General features: G+C 41.5%; 1 long non-coding RNA gene across 1 annotated transcript; it reads right to left on the reverse strand.

The window, feature by feature from the left end:
• Nucleotides 1-5122: 5122 nt before the first annotated feature.
• Nucleotides 5123-23770, reverse strand: LOC116671890 (uncharacterized). Its single transcript, XR_004327395.1, has 3 exons — nucleotides 23521-23770; nucleotides 23339-23428; nucleotides 5123-5586 (listed from the first exon to the last, which is right to left on the reverse strand). It is a non-coding gene; the product is annotated as an uncharacterized LOC116671890 (long non-coding RNA).
• Nucleotides 23771-24827: the final 1057 nt, after the last annotated feature.

The following is a 24827-nucleotide window of genomic DNA, read 5'->3' on the forward strand; positions in this document are numbered from 1 at the left end:
TTTACAGGAAAATGTGTCAGTATTTAATTTATTTAGTGTTCTTTTGCACATCCACTTCAAATACAAATTATTCTAAAAAGTAAATTCCATAATTCCATTACTATACCTCATACATTTCTACCAGACAAACATTCCATTAAACTACTTTTCAGATACGATTAAATTGATATTTTCTTGAATTTAATTACACTAGATTTACCAAAAACTTCCACATCAGACCTTAAGTATTACAGCAGCACAGCAACGTGTTTTTGACACATTTATTGTGCATGATATGGGTTTCACATAAAAAGAAAAAACGGGAGCCAAAAGACCACGATTAAGATCATTTTACGGCAACGATGACCGCAAAAACTAGCAACTTCTGTTCATTTTCCTATAATACATTTTCCTTCAAGTCTATATCTTCCCATATGGAGACATGCGAGTGCCTCATTTAAGACAGAGAATTTCAAATGAATCTCATACATCACACACAGTCCACATGCAACAATGAACAGATCCATTACTCTGTCAGCAGGAGCAAAACCAGCCAGACACACACACACACACATGCGCACACACGCGCTGCACACACACACACGCACGCTCTTTCTCTCCTCTTTTCACACTTTTTCCCGTGTGTGAAAATCACCTTATTATCACCAGCACATGAGAAAACAGAGCTCCTTCCAGATGTTTGATATGAATCAAGCATGTTGCCGCAAATTATGTCTTGACATAAACCAAATTAGCATTTCCTTTCGCAGGTGCTGCAAACCATCAACATTCATGAACTCGAGGTGCTTCCTGAGAGAGATCACATTCACCAGGTGTAATTAAAGACATCATCCGCTTTATGCTGTTTGAACACAGGGTGAAAACAAAAGGAAAAGCGTGACATTCATCTCCATGTCTCAGTTCATTCTGTTTCCTGAACCTGGAACGCAGCCTTAGTTTGCTCCAAGTAAAAAGGAAAATTACAGTTTAATCGAATCCTCAGTTGTGGCTATCATACTGTATCTATTATCAAAACTCAAAGTCCACTTACTAGCTTTTTCCAGAGCTTTCAAGCTAGTATTGCTTCCAAGGTCAGGAATTAACTTGTCATGATCTTTTCTATCGCTTATGAGAACATTGTGCTCTGTAAATGTATTGCAGATATCAGGGAACATCACTGACATCACCGGCGTGAAGTCCAACGGGGCAGGAAACACAAGCCGAAAGCCTTGTGGGAAAAAAAAAAAAAAATCGCAAAAGGGCGGCGTTTGTGGAGCGTGTTGCTTCAGGTACTGGTGTGACATTATATACGATCCAGGAAGTCCAGTTAAAGAAACATGTCGAAAAAGCTCATTAAACGCCAAAATGCTGCACAGCTGTTCATACTTTGAGATGGGATTTTACACCTCTGGAAAGTTATCACAGCGGCAACTATTTTATCTTTATCGCAACAATTACAAGACAAACAGTAGAAATACAGCACTCGTGTTACAAAGTACACTTCCAGGAACGTTTGCATGCATATAGGTTATTTAAATGGATAATGCAGCGATGACGTTGTGTTGCGTCTCGACAAAAACTGAGACTGGATAAACTTCTTTGCCGGATTACCTGGCTTTTTTTTCCTTCTTCTTTTTTTTTTATAGAGCCCTCCCACGCTACATGAATATACTGCCCCCATCTAACTGAAATTGGAGTCTTTGTCAGTCTGTCCCCAATCAACACACTCAGCGGGTGCAGTGCTGCAGGCTGGTTAGGACCGTCAACTCATGTCGACCGGTACCCGGCTAAGTTTCCATCCACCTGTCAATCAAAATATCTGAAGTTTGGTAAAAAAAAACTCATGCGAGTAAAGCTGGTGAAGGTGTGTTTCCATCCAACGGCTTTAAAGTGAATGAAAACCTGTGGTGATGACGTCACATGCTGTTTTGGTATATCAAACTGATTTTAGACATTTCAAGGTGTTTCCATTCATTTTTGAACTGAATCGCACAACATTCAAGCAAACTTTTGCGAACAAAGTTTTTCTAGACAAAATGGATCATGCCGTCTACCAACACATGATCAATATGGGACAAGTTGTAAAAGTGCTCATCTGTCAGCTGATAGCGACATATCAAGCTATAATAAGAAAACAACGACGCTATCACCACATTGCTATGACGATGCAGATGCAACTTGGCTTTTGTTGTCCCTCTGGCACCGCTGCGAGACTCTTTTTTTGAGACATGTTTCGCTGTTTGAGAGTCTTCCATTTACTCCGCAGGACGTCCCACGGCTTGTCCTAACCTTTGTCGGCCATTTCCTTTGCGAGTTCCTGATAAGTTAAATTCAAAAAGTCTCTCGTCTCCTCGTCCGTCCACTTCCATCCGTCTTTGTTGACAGCCGCCATGTGTGCAGACAGAGAGGATACCCTGGGCGGAAATTAACTACAACTTATTATTCTTCTTCTTCTTCGTTTTGTGGCGGGTTGCAACCATAAAATGACTTAAAACTTAATCGCAATTCATTGTTTATTCGGCAAATAATGTTTTCATCAGCATTTATTGCATTGGCCGTATAGCGATCAAGATAAAATCTGATGAGACTGAACGTGTTCCCTTTGAGTCGATATTCATGAAATTTCATCAAATTTGACTGTTTCCATATAGCATTTTTTTTATCCGATATCACTTAATTCAGATAACAACATGTGCATGGAAACATAGCTACAGACAACTATTTTCTAGCTGTTACCCAAATAACAAGTATCCTATACTATACTATAGAATTGCCAGAGATGGGAAGAAGACTTTCTACTTTTACTCTTAACATTTTAACATGAATATTGGTACCTTTTCCTCCTTACATTTTACAAAATTGGCTCGTTACTTAGTTTTGTGCTAAAGGTCGTCTATCAGGTGTGATTGTGATTGCATATCGGAGAATAGCGCGGGCACGCGCCTCACACGGCGAGCGGGCGCGCACGCCACACGGAGGCAAAAGTGAGAGATAAGTAAAACAGAATAGCTGTCCGGAGGAGAATCAGCTGAGACTGGGAGCGTCATTGAGAACTTTAAGTCATATAAGTGATGTCGTCGGTTCATTTACGCCGGTTGTTGTATTGGTCTATAGTTCTTGCGAATTTAAAAGTGAGCTCGTTTGTGTTGTTCACCGGTTACCTGGGTCACACCTGTTACCTAGGTGACACCTGGCTGTTGATTCGTTATAATGGCGATCGTTGAACGTCCTTCCTCAATAAAATAATGTAATTAATAGTGGGTTTAATGTTATTGTTTACTAGCATATATGATTCCTATGCATCGTGTATGGTAGCCTTTACAATGTTATTTATTTCTTTTATTAACACAAAAACAGCCATAGCAGCGCTACGCCCCCCCCCCCCCCCCCCGTGTTTATACTGATGCTTGATTGTAATAAAGCATCAAAAGAGAGAAGTTGTCTCCGTCCGTGTTTTAACAGACACACCTGGGGGGACGTTGGAAACCAGAATCAGCTTTAAATCCAGTCCTAATCTAGTCCGCACTAACAAGTTTACAATCATTTCACTGGAGTTAGTTATTATTTTTGCGTCATCAATACCAAATTGAATCTAATTGGATGGGAATATACACAGACTTCTCACAAAATCACACTTGAATACATATCTTGGTACTCGGTGAGAATCGTATTAACCCGGAGTCCCGGTCTCTGGCACAATTAATAAGCTATATGTTTTAGGCCTATTGGCAGACAGCCATTTAAAATGTTACATATAAAGAGTCTTTTTTTCCATGTCCACTGTAGTTTCTCAGCATGCTTTCTAGTAACATGTGTCTGGTCCAGGGAGCTTTGTCATTCGCAAGGCTACTTTTACTTTTATAATTTAAGTACATTTCCAAGCCTCTATTTTGTTACTTTTACTTGAGTAATGAAGTTAAATCAGTACTTCTACTTTTACCAGAGTATTTTTTAACACTATTATCTGTACGTCTACTTGAATACGGGAAGTGAGTACTTTTGCAATCTCTGAGAATTGTTAGGGAACACAACTGTGTCTTAGCAGGTGTATTGCAAGGCCAAGCAATCAGCCCGTTCCAAATAGGAATGTTTTGAACGGCACTGCACTAGTATTTTCATTTCAGGGGCTGCCGTCAAAAAACCTTAGTGCCCACTGCTCATACTGAGACGAGGACTTCTTCTGGCAGCAGGCCTGCCTACACCTTGCCCTCTTGCCTCTCTGCCACTCAGGAGCATTATATATTACATGGCGAAGGTCTGAGGTGTCTGATGTCTGTTTTGCTCTGGGATAGTGCAATGAACTTTTCAGGATGTATGCTCGGTGAGACCTTTTTTAATAGGAATAAAAGGCATCCACAGATGAGGTGGCTAATCCATGTAAGGCGCTCCATAAATAAAATATGTTTTTAATATTATCATTATTATATAGTGGGACTGTATCAACCCTGTTTCCCCACACCGCTTCACATCCAATAACTACGTGATGTCACAGACGTCATTGCGTCACAGACTAAAACCCTGGCCTCCTAAGTGAAAGTCCTGTGTCTGTTTAACCCAATCACCATCCCAACCTGCCAACCGGCCCCGTGGGACGTCATTCTGGGCCAGGACTAGAACAAACTGTTAAAACCAGTCGTTTTGTCTCACAGGAATTTCTTTTACATTTGTTTACCTCATTATTTGAAGCTCTGGCCATGTTTGTTACAGCCAACAGACAGAAAACAAGGAGAAGGATAAAACAAAAGTCTTCTTTAAAAAAATAAAAAAATTCCAGCGTAGAGTCCTTTTTCTGGATTTCCCTGACTCTTCAATTCCAGAAAGCATAGAGAAAGATCTCTACAGGCTCCTGACGCCACTTTCGTTATTAAGTCCCCATTTGAAAAAAGGAAACCATAAGTCACATGTGAAAAGGTCACAAACTTTTAACATTAAAAAAGAAGTTTCAGTTACTGATTCATGTTGAATATGAATTACAGTAACACAAAAATGTACATTAATAGATGTAGACAATTAGAACTTCGCCCGTATGTGTTGTACAGCATCAACTAGTGTAAATGGCTTCCTGCTCAATGCATGAGAGCACAACTCGAATTTTTACTAGGTTGGGGATGAGAGGGCCGAAGAGAGGAGGTTTTGTGTATCATACACAGTGTGGAGGATTTAATAAGGGTAAAAAGATGCAGGTTATCAACAAAAGCAAACACTAATACATCTAAAAACAAGTCTCATTCCTTTAAAGGGAGTCTTTTGTCTTTTGGAGCCTACTGTTCTATTTAGTTTGTCTGAGACAAAAGAACACATGGAGAGAAAGAAAAGGACACACCAGGCCACTTGAACGGCCATCTTCGTGACCTTTACACGTTGTGTCTCACACCATGTTTTACAGTCTTGCCCCTCTTCTTCTACACTTCTTTGTTTGCCTGTCTATCCCACCCCAGCTACATTTCACTGCTTGTACTCCCACCGAATGGAAAACAGCTGGTTCGGGGACTGCCCAGAGCACATTATGCCCAATTCTTCAATGAATTCCCATCTACCTCTCCCCTCGTCTCCGCTGTCCAGTGTGCTCCCTTGCTCCCTGTCCTCATTTAAGGTGGGGCCGCGCAGCTGAAACAAAAGAAAAACAGCCTGTATGAGAACATGTTTCTCACCCACATATGGTACTCGCTCCCTCTCCCTCTTTCTGTGAATTTGTTTCCCAGCCTTACTCCCTGGTGATACTCTGGTGTTATGGCTAGTTCTGCTTTTGACAAGTTGAAAAATGTGGAGATCTAATGCAGCTGAGCTGTACAGCCAAGTATGCATATTGTTAGGTAATGTGTCAGAGTTATCACTTTGCCCTCATATCCAACCTAGTTCACCTGCTGGGGTAGATGTGAAGACAAAAGCAACCATAAAACCTGTGCTTGGATGTCTTTAGAACAAAAAAACTTATAAAGCCCACTTAACCCTTGTATGGTATTTGGGTCAAATTGACCCATTTTATATTTTTAAAAGAAGAAAAATGGTACAAGTTACATTTTTTTCTACCTGAAAATCAATGGCCTTACCTTATTTTCTGTGATAAACATGTAATCCTGACTCAATTCAGAAAATTATTCTGGATATGACCACTGATGTTTTTTCCATAGTGGATTTGTAACATGAATTATAACCTTATGACCAAAAACGAATGACACTTCCATTTTTAATTGTGTTCTAGTAGAGACTGATTGAATTCCCTAAACATATATATGTTATCTCAATTGTTTGAAATTGAGATAAAAACAATATTTGATAATAGATTGTGAAGTAAAATTTTATTTATTTATTAATTTTAAAACCCCATATAAGTCCCGGGTCAATTTGACCCAAGGGATACAAGAGGGTCTTAAAAGTGAAGACAATACAAGGGTTAAAAAGCCTCGTAGAATAAAGTGTTTTCCCAGTTTTTTTCCCAAGGGATAAGGTGCAATACATGTAGCAGCATGTGCTTCCAAAACAATAAAAACAGTTTGAACAGTTTTCCTTATTGTAGTAGTGGTGCATGATTCAAAAAATGTCACGAATCAATATCGGTTTTTAGGCTCAAGATTTAATTTTTGATTCAAAAACGATTCTCAATTAAAGAAACGGTTCACAGTATGTAAACGTAGTTACCTTTCCCACTACAAAATGGAAAAAAAACAATGAAAAAAAAATTATGAATCGATCTTGAATCTGTAGAGCTTGAATCGCGATACAAATGTGAACTGATTTTTTTGCACACCCCTTACCGCTAGCCTCCACCGACAACATGTTCAAGTGAGACAATATCATTTTTCAAATAAGCAACAACAAATTGATTAACACATTTTACAAACTAACAGTTGAGAGCTGCTTTGCTGAGTCACAGTTGCCTTCTGTGGCTGGAAATGAAAGTTATGGTAGCTGGAAAACCAAAAACAATAAGCTGATAGATTCTGAAACTATAAGCACTGTGTGTGGGCGGAAATGCCGAGTTAATTGATGTAGTTTTAGGTAATGAGCAATGCTCCGTTGTTCTAGTCGCTATACTCTTCTGAGTCTTGCTCCTACAGCCTCCTACTTGGCCTGGTATGACTAGTAGCTTATGGCGGCTAATTTTAGCTGAGGTTAGTAAGAGGCTTCTTTGTAACTGATGCTGCGTTCCAGACACAGATTTTAGCCAGTAAGTTACGATTTCAAGTAAGGACTCACGACTTAGTAGCGTTCCAGGCAAGTCACCACAAACCCTTTTAGCTAGCGTTAGCGTTAGCTAGCAAGCGGCTACCTACCGTTGACATTAGCTAGCGTTAGCGGATACTAACGATCTTGCGATTTCTAGTCAGCGACATATTTTGGGCTTCATTTAACAAACATAACCTGTAGTAGTACACAATTGTATGTGTATTGTTTTGATTACAATGTGCTAAATTACTTTACATTGCCTATTTAGGTCTATTTATTTCCATTTCTCAATGTTAATCACTGGCGTCTATACAGAATCGATAGGGGTCACCACTGTTATTTATGTGTGTGTGTGACGTCAAAACTGTAACTGGGAGTACAACGATCTGGTACGAGTTCACGAGTAGTAAGTTACGGGTTTGACTGCCGTTCCAGGGCACTTTCACGGGTAGAAGGTTGAGTTACGGGTTGCCTGGAACGCAGCATGACTGTCAGTTCCCTGGTGTTCCTGAAACACAACATTTAAGCATGGTCACAGACAATGATGTCTTTAAAGCAAGCGATGGAAGAGAATCTTGGGGAATTCAAAGGGAAATTCAATGTGACACCCTCTGGTCACTTTCACGTGTTGCCGCTGTTCAAAATGTACAGAGTCTTACTTTAAAGTAGAAACTTCAACTTTATCATGCCTGCTTAAAGGTCACATGAATATAATATGTGATGGCCTCTCATTGAAGGAAGTGCTGGTGTATCTTTGTTGGCAGACACAACTTTAAAAGAATGATTCAATTGTGTATAAAAAGGGCTTGTACAGTTTTTAATTTGACATAAAGTCAAAGTGGAGTCAACTGTAAATGAATGGTGACTTAACCCTTGTGTTGTCTTCCCATCGACCTGCAACTTTGTGTTTTTCTGGGCCGAAATTTTTACAATTTGAAGTTTTTTTTCCTACACATTTGTCAATGTTTTTGTAGATTTTTTCCCCCAATTGTTTTGTCACTTTTATTATGTTTTTGTAGTTTGGTTTAAAAAGTTTTTTTCTCACATTTACCAAGTTTTTTTATCACTTCTTTTTTTAAAGTTTTTGTAAGCCTTTGGCGATTTTTCCGATTTAGTTTGGTCACTTATTTCAGCGTTTAAAAAAAGAAATGTTTTTGTTGAATTTTTCCTGCATTTTTGAAGCTTTTTACAACATTCTTTGGTCATAGTTCTGATAAAATGAAAGTGGAAAGGCCCAAAATAATTCTTTTGTAAACGGGTCAATTTGACCTCGAGGACAACAGGAGGGTTAGTGTGTTGTGAGGGATTAAGAGGACTAAAATGGTGCTGGGTGGTTTTGCGATGTCACAAAGATGAAAATCATATTTCAAGAGAGCTGAGGACGGTGTGAGAAGCAGAGCAGTGTCAAGAGAAGTACAAGGAGGAAGTATTGCTTCAGCTGCTGAAGGGACGCGGGTGACAAATTGGGTGTATATTGTGGGCAAAGTGTGGGTTTGTGTGTATGCCAGTGCAATTTCCTGCCAGCAGATTGACTAACATGTGGGCACCTGCTCTGACAAATCCACCCATCCTGTTCCTCTCAGCTCACACAATGCAAAGTTATTCTGCCACTGCACATACTTTATCAGACACATGCAAATGAAATATTAAAGAATGTGTATCCGATATATCGGCAGGCTAAGATTAGGCATTTCCCGAACTATCGGTATTTTTAATGGCCGATAAAGATTTTTTTTTATCATATATACGTATATGTATATATAGTAAACCAAACAGGGGCTTTACATCATAAAGTGTGCACATCCAGCACAGAGGAGTGCAGCGGCCAGACAAGCCTGGACAAGTTGCATGGCCTTGGGGGAGAAAGGCTGGCGGCCATCCTGGCTGAGTGCCACACACACACACACACACACACACACACACACACACACACACACACACACACACACACACACACACACACACACCATTAGAAGTAATGATCTCTCTATCTATTAGGGAAAAGGTAGAGAGATACTGCATGCCTGGAGCGGAAAAAGTTGAACAGATTAATGAGTTGGCATGCAAACAATTGCAGTTCAGAAGGTGAGAGTGTGTTTTTGTGTAAGAAACACATACAGTATCGGTCCTGTGTGTTGCGATGCCTGTAGAAGTAGTGTGACCCTTAATTTATTGAGCTGTACTTCATGTGAAGGCGCTGGCAGTGAGATGTGTTCTGTGTATGACATGAACGTGAGAGTGCCGCACCGGCTGCTGGAACGTCGACGCTATTGTATTTGGTGACGCACTCAGGACAAAGTCTGAGCCTGGGCACAAATACGTGCATGTGCATGCGTGTGTGTGCATTTCCTAGTGTCACAGAAAAGAGAAAGTCACTGAGCTGTTAAAAACAAGGTGTTCATAACCTTACCATGAAGTTACAAAACCTAAAAGCAGACCATTAGTATTCTGTTCAGTCTGACAAGGGTAATAAATTACCAAGTGCCTCATCACTTTCACTTTGTGTGTGTGTGTGTGTGTGTGTGTGTGTGTGTGTGTGTGTGTGTGTGTGTGTGTGTGTGCGCGCGTGCACAGTGGATGGGTTTAAATAGCACCATGAAAGGTGGCAAAAGCAAGAGTGTTGTTTTTTTCATCTCGCTTTCTCTGTTCAGGAGCGAACGCTTGTGTTAATCTGTTCATTTCTGTTTAAACAATAAACCTTCATACACAAAACAAGCAACATATAGGAGGAAGCTGTAGCTCACGTGGTTTTGAAAATATTCTTAAGCAAGGCACCAAACCAAAAATTGCTCCCAATGTGGGTAAAAAAAAAACTAATTTCAATGTGCGCCAACTGCATTATATACAGTTAAACGTATAACAAGTACAGTGGGAGTATGTTGTAAATGCACATGTGGCACAGAGAGGTTACTGGTCTGTTTGGAAAGTTTTAGAAGACAACATGTGTGTGTCATCCAGCTCGAGATTAGAGCCCATTAGCCTCAGTGGCTGGTCTGCTGTTTAGACTGAGTGTAAACACAGAGAGCGAGGGATGGTCCAACGTCTTCTGTCTCCATCTTCAACCTCCTGATAACACTTGCACAAAAAAAAAACCCACACACTTACACACACGCAAACACACAACAACATGTCTGGACAATCATGCGCTTCACTATGCCACGTACGTGGGTGTGCGTGCGTGTCTGTGTGTGTGTGTGTGTGTTGCTGAGCTCTGGTGTCTCCTGTGAGAACGCGCTGTGGATTGCTCTCATGCCCTCCACTGGCATCATCCTTACTTCCTGTACCAGCTGCAGCTTGTCTCCCCTCCTCTTTATGTCTTTCTTTCTCTCTACTGCTCTTTTCAGGCAAATCTGATCCTTCTTTCATTCCCACGATCACATTACAAAAAAAAAAGCGTTTCCCAGCTGAGTCTTGAGCACAATTGCCATCAGCTATTGATATTGTTAGTGGTGTTTTTTTGGTTGGAAAATAAAACAACTGCATTATGTGGAAGACAAAGTGGGAAATCTATGTGGGTATCTTATTAAATATTGAAAGCATGTTGTTGTCCAATGGAGCTTGGTGGCACATTGGAAATAAAAGCAAATTAGGATGGGTTAAAGAAAAAAAAAGACATTAAGTGTCTACATGGGTCACCATGAGTGTGCTGAACAGCTTCATTGCTTGCATAGACATACACTACCAGTCAAAAGTTTGGGGTCAATTAGAAATTTCCATTGCACTCCATTATAGACAGAATACCAGCTGAGATCATATGCATTGTGTTTTTTTAACCAGGGCAGCAGTTTTCAGATTACATTATGTGCTTACATAATTGCAAAAGGGTTCTCCAAATGTTTTTCAAGTTAAAATGATATCAGATTAGTAAACAGAATGTGCCTCTGGAACATTGGATGAATGGTTGCTGATAATGAGCAATGTAGATGTTGCATTAAAGCTCAGCCACCCACTCAGATCAGCTGGTATTATGTCTAGAATGGAGTGGCATGGAAATTTTTGACCGGTATTGTCCGGTTTTTGACCGGTATTGTATATATTTATTTTGCAAGTCTCTGGAGCTTTACAGAATATGTACACACAATTCTCTCACAGTTTTAATTACAATGGCAGAGAGTGCTGGCTAAGACATTGCTCACTAATCTCCCATACGTGTTCAGTTGGGTTAAAGAAAAAAAAAAACTCACAAGTTATTTACAATTTGTCTTTTTTGGTAATCCGTACAAAAAGTTTACAAACAACAAATTGTGGATTTGAGGGGGATTAGGTGCAAGATTATTTCTTGGCCCAAATATTCCCATTTTTATACGTTGGCTAAACAAATGAGAAATAATGTGTTATTTAGCGTTAGCTTCGGAGGTGCTGGTATGCAGATGTTGTCACCTTCAGACAGAGCCAGGCTTACGGTGTCTCCCTGTTTCTAGCCTTTATGTGAAGGCAGAGTAACTATCCAGCTAGATAGTTAAAGGATGCATGAGTAGTATTGGTATCCCTGCAAGAAAGTGAACAATGCTGACCTAAAATCTTTTGCCTGAGGCTTGTACATGAGAGAGCAGAAGCAAAGACAAATCTGAACAACATCTGTCTTTGTCCACTTGCGTATGTCACAGTCAGCCTTGTACATGGACACCAAAGCGCGCGAGTGCACATCTTCGGCCAGTTCTGCCCCAGTTTACTGGCAGCGGCCCCACTGTCTGTGCTAAAAGTCACGTCGCGAGGAGAGAGAGAGAGAGAGAAGCCCAGAGAAGCGGGGTAGGAAGGAGGAGGGGGTGTAGGGGGCACAAGGAGCAGGACACAGGAAGTGGAGAAAGATGAAGAGCCGGGAGACAATGTGATGCACAGGGGTGCCGAACCGGAGGGGAGGGGGAGGAAAAGCAAGCAGAGGAGAGAGAGGAGGCAGAGGAGGAATGTTGGAAGAAGAGGAGAGGGAGAGCGCAGGGTGTGTGCATCTGGCACTGGGAGGCAGGGAAAGATAGCGTGGGCCAGGCTGGCCGGACGTGTGTGTTTGTGTTTGATTGAAGAGGGATGTGAGACAGAGACCCCTCACTGGCTCAGTTTTACTGGAATGCTGCCACGGAAAGATGTACACTGACACACATGCACGCATTTGTTCAGTGCAGAGAAAGAGGAAACGAGAGGGAATGACAGAATGGGAGAGGATAGTCACAGAGTTGGGCATCCTTTAAAAAAAAAAAAAAACCCTTAACAAGTAAATGCCTGTGTGGGGTAAGTTATTATAAATAATAACTCAAGGCCACCTTACATCACATAACTTCTGTTATAAAACATAAGCAACAGAGCATAGCTTAGCAATAAGGTAGAATCAGTATGAAATGAGATGCAGTTGTTGTAGTTTAAGTGAGAAAGCTAGTTTAACATGATGGGTTTTAAGAGATGTTCATAATTTTGGTATATTTTGTATTGTCAAGTCTGCAGATATGGGGGGGGGGAGTGAGTTCCAAAGTTTGAATAAAAGAAGGCCCAGGCATCTCTGATTGTGCTGAGGTTGATGGCTGGTAGTGCCAGACCTGCTGATGAAGACTGCAGGAAGTGGGAGGGGGTGTTAGGGTGCTTTCAGACAAAAAAAAGTGGTCCACACGCGTGGGGGGGGGGAGGTGGGCACCAATGAAACAACCCATTTGTGTGATGTCCTGTTGTGTTCTTTAAACCCCCGATTTAGCAAAAGTAGACTTTAAATTTCACAATTACTATTTCCGTCGGATCGTTTATGCAGTCGATCTCGATGTTTCCGACCGTACTTGAAAGCAGCTTTCTTTCACAGTGGAGAGGCAAAGAAAAGAAACGAGCGAGACATAGCGAGTGCTTTGTTGTTGCAGGAAACATTCCGCCATTACACAAACTCGCAGGCAGTTCAGTGCTTGCGTTTCGTTTTATCGCCCTCATCGTAGGGCTGGACAATTTATCGAAAATGTATCCACATTGAAATTCTGGTGCCGTTATTGACGTATTTTTTTTTCCATGATGATAATTTTGATAATTTCTACCTGTTGATAGGTGTACTTTCTCCTTAAAAACAAACATTCTACCATGTGTGCAGTCACATGACTTCGCCCGGACCAGTCAGCCGCATGGTGAGCATGATGGAGGACAACTCAAACGCCGAGCCTGAGTCAGTTGAGCAACTTGGGCCCCAAAAAAACGCAGTGTCCGTCGTCTGGAAACATTTTGGCTTCAGAAAAGATGATTTAATACTCATTTGTCGTCATCGTGTTTTAACCCTCCTGTTGTCCTCGGGTCAAATTTGACCAGTTTACAAAAACTTCATATTATTATATATCAGAACTATGACAAAAGAACATTGAAAAAAGTGACAAATGTTAAAAAAAAACACAGAAAAACACAGAAAAAGAAAATCACCAAAAACATTCTTTAAAAAAAACAGCAAAAAAGTTGGAAAAAGCGACAATTGTTAAAAAAGTGACTAAAACATAATTTAAAAAAAAAAAAGTCTAAAAAGTGACAAAACAATTGAAATAAAATTGTCAAAAACGTCAAGAAAAGTGTAGAAAAATAAAATGTTGAAATATGCAGCAAACCACAGCAGCCTAAATGCACTACCCCATTCAAAAAGAATGGCAATACCTGCGTTTTTGCAGGTATTGCAGTACCGATACTAACAGATACTGATGCCTGGGCTTTGTGGATCTGTCAATACCCAACACCCGATCCAATACCGGTCAAGTAATCATAAACTGTAGGCCTACGCCTTCCACCTTATACTTTCCTTCCACCATGTGGAAGAGACTAAAGGCACCAGACTTTCCTCACTAAACACTACTTTCCTAACAAAGACAAAATAACATACAGTAGATGTAATGAACTGAATGTGCATGGTGCTTTTGGATGTGCTTGATTAAATTGGGAGTATTGTTGGTTGCAGTACTACCACCGTCCCTCGAAACATTTACTTTGCAGACGTTGCAAACAGCCGAGGAACTAGTTGGCGTGGCAAGCATGACATATCTCCACACAGCCGACTCTTTGGCTCGCTCCACGTTGCTTAATGGTTAACTCAACTCTTCAAGCATGGGACGCACGTGTTGCTGACAAATGACGAAGAAAATGCTGCAATGGAGGAATTAAATAAAACTGGAGCTATTTTGTCAATATCGGGGCTGATATCCAATCTCATTATCGGATGGTTGCACCCCTAGTCTGAAGGCGGTCTGAATGTCTGTGAGATAAGCGAAAGAAAGATTATGAATAACTTGACTATTCCCAAGAAGTTAATGCATTGTGACACAGGGAGCCAAAGTAACTGAATCAGCAGGGGTGTGACATGCTCAGTGGAATTTGAACGTGTAATGATCTGTGCTGCAGAGTTCTGGATGATGGGGATGTCTGCCAGGATCACAGTGCAGTAGTCAATGTGTGATGTGACCAAAATATTGATTAACACTTCTGTGTGTTAAAGCAGGGCGAAGCCTGAAGATGTTTCGCAGATGGAAAAAGGCAATCCCATAGAGACATATATGCTATTCAATATAATAGAATATGATACGAAAGATCATCACAAAGAGCTGGAACAAGGCAAAATAAAATGAATTGAATTTTTATATATATTATATATATATATACACACATGTATACACATATATATATATACAGTATACTGTATACATGTATATACATATATATATATAACACACACACACACACGTAAACACATTTATTTACACACACACACACACACACACACACACACACACACTATTATATATATAATATATATATTATTATTAAGTATATAATGTGTCTGACTACGGCCATCCAAATAATATTTTTTAAACAATTAATCTAACGATTCATTTCTCAATCAGCGATTATTTTCCCATCGCTCAATTATAAACAATTTACACAAAACAAATGTCAATGACTTTTTAAATCTCTATTCATTAAAATTGTTTAACACTGCACTGTTCAAGTCAAATGAATTTGTAGTGCAACCTGAAGCCAGATGTAGGCTATCAATCCAACAATGAAATAAAGTCCCTTTCAGGAGGAATACACAAATAAAAACTTAAAGTAAACAAAGTAAATGCAAAAAGGAGTAGCCTGTATTTGCTTTGTTTAACACTAGTAGGTAACATAATGAATACGCTCTTGTTTAACATCCAAGCTCTACTCCCTTTAATCTTGCAGTAAAAAAGTGCAAGACACGAGAGTGGTATCAATGATCTCATCTAACTTTCTCCACAAAAGCAAATTAACTATTCATTTGATGGGGAAACACAAGGGGAAAACTGTTGCAATATCAGCCGAGGGGGTGAGGACATGAGAAAAGAGGAAAGAAAGGATGAACTAATGAGCTGCCAATGAGGCTTCCTCACAAACCCCGATGATAACAACAACCATCTGTTTTTACCAAGACACTCCAGGAAAATGACATGTTTCAAGGTTGCAGCCGCACACCAAAACAGGATGAACCTTAGATCACCCCATCAACTCCTGTTTGTGTGCTACTGTAGACAGCCATGCCCTTACAGAGTGGCAGCAGGATGAAGACGCACAGATAGGCTCACGGAGCTGACGCAGTCTCTTTGGACATTCAGAATGCTGCTTACATAACCTGATGAGTTAATGGGTCAATCAGAGTGATGTAAACGTGTCTGCCAACAGGCAGAGATATCTTGTCCGAAAATGTCACACACACACACACGTCGGTTCTAATGGAATATTTTTTGCCCCCATCACGTCAGGCAGGGTCCACTGTCTGAGAATTCTTACGCCCCTGAGAGTCACATCCTGTCCACCGAGGAAGAGTGTCCCTATAGCCACGAAAACGGCGAGCACAGGAGCCGCAAAACATTCGGCTCTTCCTTATGGGACTCCAGAGGCCAGATGGACCCCCCTAGCACACACACACATACACACAAATAGGGAGAGGTAGCACATCCAATAATGACACAAGGAGTGTGTGTGTGTGTGTTGGGTGTGGGGAGGATGGGGGAGGGACATAGGGGGTCCATTGTTTCAGACTGGAAGGCAGAAGTGTTGGGAGGGGGCGAGGGCAAGTCAAGGGGAAGCTAAATTTAGAGCACCTCCGCTCAAGTATCCCAAATATTCTTACGTGTATTTAGACGATCACGTATACACTTTGTTACTTCATCCACCTCCAAGAATGATGTAATCATGCAGCCATGATTTGGTTATTATTGATTGAAATAGCTTTCATAACTGTCAAAAAAAAGGTACTGAAATGCTTACTTTTGATAATGATACAGAGACAATCTGCTACTAAAATGACAGTTTAAAGCCTCTTTCCAACCAAGTAGTTCCAGGAATGTAGTTCCAGGACCAGTCCACTTCTAAACAGTTCTTCCATTTGCATTCACACAGGCCAAGTGGACATAGGAACTGGTAGGAGGGGTAAGGGAGAGACACAAGCACGGCAACGGTCTTTATAGCTTTAAAATCAGAAAACAAATACACAAAAAAAAAATATGAACTAAATACTTGACCCTCCTGTTGTCCTCGGGTCAAATTTGACCCCTTTGAAAAATGTCTATATCCGAAATATGGGTTTCTTTTTAACCAAATTACCACAAAAAATGGATTGGATTCCATACAACGCTCTTTGCAAATACTGATCACTTTCATTCCTGATGAAACTCATCTGTACGTTCTTAACTATAAGTCAAAAAAATTCATAATTTCTGCTTTTTTTCTGCTCAAATATTAGGTGTAATTCTATATAAATGAGGGTCATTGACCATGAATTCCAAAAAGTACTATTGGTAGTAAGGTGGTGTTAGTGAAAACCAAAACCAAAAGTCTGAAAAACGGACAAAAATGTCAAATCTTTGTCTGTTTTGACCCGGGAGTCTCCAGAAGAGAAACAAGTCTCTCTATCCCCCACCTCTGACTGCTGTGGCAGTGTGTGTGTGTGTGTGTGTGTGTGTGTGTGTGTGTGTGTGTGTGTGTGTGTGTGTGTGTGTGTGTGTGTGTGTGTGTGCGTGCGTGTGTGCGTGTGCGTGCGCAAAACGGCTGCCCAGCTTGTGAAGTTTAACTCCAAAAAGCCATCTAACCACAGGTTCCTGCTGATCTTATGACGGACATGTGTGATATGTAACCAAATGAGCCGTCAACGGCGAAATAAAAGCCTCTTATTTACGAGAGCGGTCTGAGAGACCTCCAGCTTACAGCCGGGTCTCCGAGCGGGACTGGCCGAGCGACGAGCTAGCGGCCCCGGCAGGCGCTAGCTGGCTATCGCGTCACTTTATGGAGCTTCTCAACGCCAAAAACTTTAAAGCCAATTGTCAATTCGGCAACGACTTTCGCCTACTTTTTTTGGCCTATATTCAAAATCCAAACAGTTCATTTCTCACCTAAAACATTCTCAACAGGAATTTAGTGATGCATAAGATGGTGAAAATTGTTCAAATTGTCCTGTTGTTGGTCTCTCTGTATCAAAAACCCGACCCTCGCTGACCTAGGTTCCTATGCGGAAAACGGAACAGTGAAAAGACCCTGCCCTGAAGTAGGAGCTGAAAGAGTTACTTAAAAATGCCCAAATTGGCCCAGTCGGTAACCACGAGGAAAAAAAAGTTCTAGGAATGTTATGTTCTAGGACCTGCAAAAAATCCCTCATGATGGATATCGTCCAGAGAAGATGAGAAGAGGACACGGTGCACATGGGGTTAAATCTTCATGTGCATGTTCTGGGTCATTTCCTGCTGGCTGTACAGCCCTGACCTGCTGCTGAGGACCTGGCACACACACACACACACCCCACACACACACACACACACACACACACACACACACACACACAGACACACAGACACAGACACACACACACACAGACACACACACACACACACACACACACACACACACACACACACACACACTCTGACCTACACTTCCTGTCAGACAGAGACACCCCCTTGGAGAACTAGCCTGATCTGTCTCCAATACGTCCCCTGCAGAATCCTCTCATCCACTTCTTTCCACCTCATTGTTCTTTTAACACTTGAGAGTGATCACTAGGGAGCACGGCTGAAAGGACGGCAGCCTCCTAACAGGTGCTTCTTTTTCTTTTTTTACATAAACACATTCTTAGTCATAAAGGCAGCCACACCAGTAAGTGCATCAGTGCAGGATTCACTGACAGAAGTGTGTGTTTCTTTAAAAAAATAAAAACTGCTAGTGGCTGGGTTAGCACAGTTGGTAGAGCAGGCACACAAGTATATAGAGATTTACTCCTTGACGCAGTGGCCTTTGCAGTGGCTTTTGCTGCATGTCATCCCCCCCCCCCCCCCCTCCACTTCCATGTCTTCAGCTGTCCTGCGGAAGTAAAAGGCCTAAAATATCCCAAAAAAATGTCCCTGCTAAGACAATTTTTAATTTTTTTATTTTATTATTATTTTTTATTAAATAACTTAGTGAAAGTCTTGGGACTTGCTTCTTATAGACTTTAATTATTCCACATTATCTACATTGATAACATCAATGAAATAGGTTGTTCAAAGTTGTTAAATTAAATATGGTGTTTTTCACTCATCAAGACCCTCTCAGGGTGCCCTCTCCTCTCTCCCCCATGTAAAATAAGATTAATATGTAGGCTAATCTAATGACAATGATACTAATAAATCCATTAAATTAGAATACTTGAATTATTATTATCAAAACATTACATAAATACGCATAAAAACATTAAACAAGAAACTTATATGACAAATTCTAAATGAAATCTAATATCTTCCATCCCACAAAAGATTCTACCTTGTAGTGATCTTATTTTACTTTATGGATCTGTCCTCCCTCTTTGCCACCATGTTCAGCCGGACATGTGACATGTTGTCGTTATTGTAAACTGTAACATAATGTGTTATTGGTATCTATGGGTGTGTTTGTCTGTGTGTGCATCTGGTTAACCCATCAGCACTCCAGTGTCGTGTCACTGACCTGGTGAGGGGCACATCGCTGTGAGGCTACGTGTTTCATTTTTAGCACGTGTTTCCGCCCATTGCTGGAGTCTGATGTCACTTGGGGTGAGGAGCAAGGACCGGAAGAGTCGGTGGGGGGGGGGGGATTTGCAGCAAGGTGAGAACTCTGAGGAGACATCAGACTGATTGCATCCAAAGACCATGCTGAAGGGAGACAGTCGGGGTGCTTGACAAACCGATTGTTAACAAGGCTTTACTGACAGGTTGCAAAGGGCCCATGATTTAGAACACAACGGAGACTTTAGTGGATCACACGCAAGCCCTGTCTCCGTTGTCATACAATGGTCAGCTGTTCAAATTCTGTGTTGTAAATTAGCCTTGCGCCCCTCAGGCTCTCTCATTTCTACCTATAAACACATGTATCTCCTCATCTCATTGCGGTCAAAGCGACTACATGCTGTGGTCTGTGATTATAGCCGAGTGTTTACAGTCCTCACATATTAACACTTGTGTTAAAACAGCATGGGGTACCATCCTGTAGCAGTGTGTGTGAAAATGCACAAAATTGGGTTCAGGATTTGACACCACCAGTTTGATGGCGCCTTCCAAACTGTGTGCCCATCTGAGGCAGGGCATGTAGGTAAATAAAGATAATTCAGCCTACATTTTGTATTGTTTTAATTGGACTGATCGCAGTGCTATAAATACAAAAGGAGATGTGGAGTTCTAAGTGGATTTGAGCGTGTTACCTGTCATGCAGAATCAAGAAAATCAGGACAACACTGTTAAGTTAAACATGCATCCTAAATATTGTTTAAGGAGTGTGTTGCATTTTTTTTCCTAAAAGTATTGCTCTTCTTTTTTTTTGCATTTCTTCTCCTTCATTTTGCTTTTGCTCCTTTCATCCAGTGCTACAACTGCCAGTGCCCAATTTCCACACACACACACACACACACACACACACACACACACACACACACACACATGCAGTAGGAATGGATGGCACTTCATCTTTGGAATTGCACAAGTCTGCATCTGCATCTTTTTGTGTGTGCCTGCTAAAGCGTGCAAGTGTGAGGGTGTGTGTGTGTGTTCTGGGTGTGCGCATACATGTGTGTAATGAAAACCAAATGGTGGGGTGTGTGAGAGCATGGTTTCTCTCCCCCCCATCTCTAATCAGACAGCCCCCAGGAGTACGGTGTGAGCGTGGACTTAGGGCTTAGAGTGCTGAGCTGCTACATAAATCAGCTCTGCCCATGGAGAAGCCTGGATACATGCGGACTCCACTAACCTGTAGACTGTTCTGTTTTGAAGGTTTTTTCTGATTTGGGTTTTCAGAGATGATTAAAAGCGTGAAAATTGGCGTGAGACTGCAGAAATAATGAGTGCAGCCATTTTTGAAGACTGACCACACTAAGGCTTGTCTGGGTAGGTGGTCTTTGATGACAAGGCCAGGAAATTTCTAAAGAGGAATACTTTATGTTTTATGCTTGCTCTTTCACGTTTGATTACCAGCTTTGTTATTTCATCTTTCCCATTCTCTCTATCTCCTCTCTCCTCTTAGAAACTTCCCCTCCTCCCTCCTTTTCTCCGCTTCTCCACTCTCTCTGTTTCTCTGTTTCAATCCTCGTTCCCAGCAGGAGGTGGCCTCTCCCTGTCCACCTCTCCTTCTTTCTCTTTCACATCTGGTCAGGCAGCTGTGGTTGGCCAGGGTTCAGTGGGGTGGGAAGGTGTGGAGGGAAGAAGAGGAGAAGGAGGAGGGTGGTGGTGGTTGAGTTTTTAAAGGAGGCTATCAATTGCAAAGCCCAGGGCACAGTAAAAAAAAAGAAAAGAAAAAAAGATTTGACACCAAATGTGCACTGTGAAAAAAAAGTGAACCAAATCGCTTCAGTTTTTCTCAGTCTATCTATCACACTGTCTCCCTGTGCACTATTAAACTCTATTAAAGAGAGCAGCAGTGCAGGGAGAAGGGGGGTAAAGTAGGCTGGGAGTTTGGGGAAAAGCAGGGGAAGAGGAGGGGATGGTGAGGGCAAAGATTTCAATATCTGATTTCCACATCTTAAATACATTAATTTATCTTACCCTGGGGCTCTTTTAAAGTAGGGAGAAAGGAGAGGAAGGGATGGGAGGAGGGAGAGGAAAAGGGGCGAGGGCACTTATGACATTTTCATTGTGGAATCTCCTTTCTATTGTTTCTGTGGTCAACATATTGCCCAAAAGATTCCACATGCCATCGTGGCCACACAAGCTCCGAGCTGCTAAACGGTCACAGATGTTATAACATGCTTTGCGCGAATGCAGATGACTTGATTCCTGTCAGGCTTAGGTACTTTTTTTCTGCAATATGCCAATGTCAATGCATGATTTACTGCTCACGAGTGCGTCACTGCGTTACACATTCCAGGATGTCATCTGGGCTACCTTTGTGCCAACTAGTCAGTCTTTGTCACTCTCCACCCTGAGTGCCAGTTCCTCCGCACGCCAGCTCAAGTTCACGACCCCTCAGAGTTCACATTGGGACGAAGGCCTTTCTGAGGGAGAGTGAACTCTTCGCTGTGGTCTCACGTGACTCTCAACATATGGTAAGTCACCCCGAGAGTGGAAAAAGCTCCACTTTCAGTTGCTTGCAGTTCCTTCCAACTTATTTTATGGACAGTTTTAGCGCATGAGGAGCCAAACAAACAGAGAGGGATACATGGTCAGAGTGAGGGGGCAGAGACAGAGCTACAGTATTCAGCGAGAGTAATGAGAGATGGGAGGCAATCGGATTGAAGCGGAGTGCGCATTTGTGCTTGTGAGCGCCCTACTGTTGTGTATTATGTTTTCTGAAAGTGTGCATGTACGTGTCTGTGTGTATGTGTGTGTGGTTCTGAGGTACTTGGGAAGGTGAACTCATGCTCCTCTTGCTACAGGAAGCCCCTGATTAGAGCTAACGAGAATTGCAGACCATATTAATGCAACCACACACCTCTCCCTCCGTCCCTCCTCCTTTTCTCTCTCTCACTCCTGCCATCTGCATTCTCCACACTCTTCGCCAGACATCATAAACCCACTGCAGAACCCTGAGACACACACCAGAGCACCGAGGCCAGGGGGCTGCCACGCACTTGGCCCGCTCGCGCACATTCAACCCCTACAATAACACGTCTCTCAAACAAACACATGTGGTTGGAACATACATGGCATAAAAAACAGGAGAAATCTTACACCATTATGACAGATAGTAGAGTTCATAGAGCAAACATTTACACGCCTAAACAAATACAGAAGGTACAGTGAAAAGCAAAACACTACACAGGCGCAAACGTTCAAAACGCCACTGAAACACACTTTTTTCAATTTCCAGCAAACTTCATTTGCATAGAAAAGAACCTGAACTCTGAGATCAAAGATAAGAGCGCATGAAGCCGGAGCGAGAGAAAGAGATGATGGAAAAAAGATCTGCTGGTGTGCAATTCTTATTAAATGTTCCTGCAGATGGACAGACTGGGCGTTTTCATATTGAGACATGGATACCCTCTGCTCTTTCTCTTGACTCCCACCCACACATTAACATGTGTTTTACATTCAAAGCGGAGATGTGCAAACCAAGGGCCAACCACTCAGTGTGACTGGCAGTCTCTCTCTCTCACTGTAGTCATAAAGATGAACTTATAGAACAGTACCAGTAGGCTATCTGGTGTGTGTGTGTGTGTGTGTGTGTGTTTGCTTGTTTAAATGCAAGTGTTTGAGTTCCTAGTAAAAATGACATCCACCTGCATACTTCTATTTCAAAATGAGGATGAAGAACCAGCTGACGTTTATCGATCTGAACAGGTGGAAATAGTGAAAATTAGAAATCACTGCTGATTCCAATTGTTCAGTTCAAGACTCGCACACAGTGGCAGAGTGTAGATTGTGATTGCATGGCCATTCAAATGTAATTGTATATATGTAATATGTTATATGAAATAGTCATAGTTAATATTTAGTCATGATCTACTGCACTGTTCAATCCTTGCACTGTTCACTCAATCACCATTGCACACAGTCTACCATAGTATCTTACCTTATCATGGTCATTGCATTTCTGTGAGTGATTTTTATTCTTATGTTTGTGTTATGTGTATATCTGTGTATGTGTGTTTGCTGTGTTATGGTTGTTCCATCCATCACTAACTGTTCATATCCCTGGCTGTGACGTCAGCTGAGGCCGAGGTAGAAACTGTCATACGACAACAAATTAGCCTACACGTTTGACGTCACATTCAATATCCCCAGGTCAATATAGTGTAAACACTTACTTTTTTTGTTAGCTAGAAGGGAAATTCGCCATTTCTACGAGGTCCTCCATGCAACGTAGGCCTTTTAGATGTGTCTTCATCCACTCCAACCTGGAAGTACAGTGTCTTTGTATGATAAATCCATGAATCACTTCTCCGTCACGTTCGCATCGCTACAAGCTAGCATCATTCTGTTTGTTTACCATGCTAGCTAACATCCGGGCCTTTCCAAAGAGTGCTTCTGTGTGAGCCCTTCCAGAAGATTTGTAAACCGGCCTGGAACATAAGTGACTTTTTGGGGACTTTCCAAAAATAATTCCAGAAGGATACATCCTCAAGTTACTTTTCATATGAAAATGTATCGTTTTACTGTTAGCACCAACCATATTCAATTCCTGTATTGTTCGGTTTTACGGCAGCCATCATCCATGATGGTGCATTGCTGCCCCCTTGTGGAACTATTATTTCACTGTGCCACCTACTTCTAGTGAGCTGTGTGCAACGTGCGCATGCGCAATAGTCCCATCGCAGGACGTTGCGATTGTCACTCCCCGATGTAAGTCAAGTGCAGATGTGAGTAGAGCATGCTCAGATCCAAACGGTTTACAGCATAACATGTCATAGGCTACTGAGATTTGTTAAATACATGAAATAATAAACTTTTCTAATTACAAACAATAACAGAAGATGGAAATCATTTCAATTTTTTTTTTTAGCTATGATTGTTTTACAGCTAACGCCATTCCAGCCTTTGTTGTGTTTAATTGCTAGCTTGTAGCTAAGCTACCAGTCATTTCAAAACCGTTTTAGCTATCTATGATTGTTTGGTTGCTAAGGTTAGCTCAAAACACCACTCAACTGACAACCTTCGTTGTGTTAAATGCTAACTTATAGCCAGCAGTGAACCAACTTTGTTAAGTAGGTTCATTTACAGAAGTCTCGTTAGCATCTTGTATGCTACTTGTTACAAATGCGCAACTCACATCTTCACTTGTCGCAATGTGACGCATGCGCGACTCAAATCTGCACTCGACTTACATCGCCTGATTAATTCAATGTAATCACGACATTTCCAGGCCATTTCTCACCACAGAAAGCTGCTCTCAGCCAGGCTAAAGCTAATAAAGTTAGCATAAAGAAAGGGGTCCGTCCCACCTAACATTACGGTTCGGAGCCACGATGCTGGAAACGTAATACTATTCTACATCAGCAGTTTGTGTATGCTATAACGTCATTTAAACTGGTTTGTTGCACAGCAAACCACCAATCATAATTCTCTTATATTTTTCTTTTGATGACATGCAAGAAATCGTCACAGGTTAGAGTCAAACCTTGGACCATTGCGTCGAGGAATAAACCTTAAGGTACATGCTCTACCACTGAACCAACCTGGCCACAATTATAATCAGTATATCAGTATATCAGCAACATGCATTATTACCATCATTCACTTTGGCCTGGATTGATACTAGGCCCTGTTATATGAATATAATGGTGCCATGTCAGTCAC

The sequence above is a fragment of the Etheostoma spectabile genome, chromosome 3 (genome assembly GCF_008692095.1).
Source record: "Etheostoma spectabile isolate EspeVRDwgs_2016 chromosome 3, UIUC_Espe_1.0, whole genome shotgun sequence".
Taxonomy (NCBI): domain Eukaryota; kingdom Metazoa; phylum Chordata; class Actinopteri; order Perciformes; family Percidae; genus Etheostoma; species Etheostoma spectabile.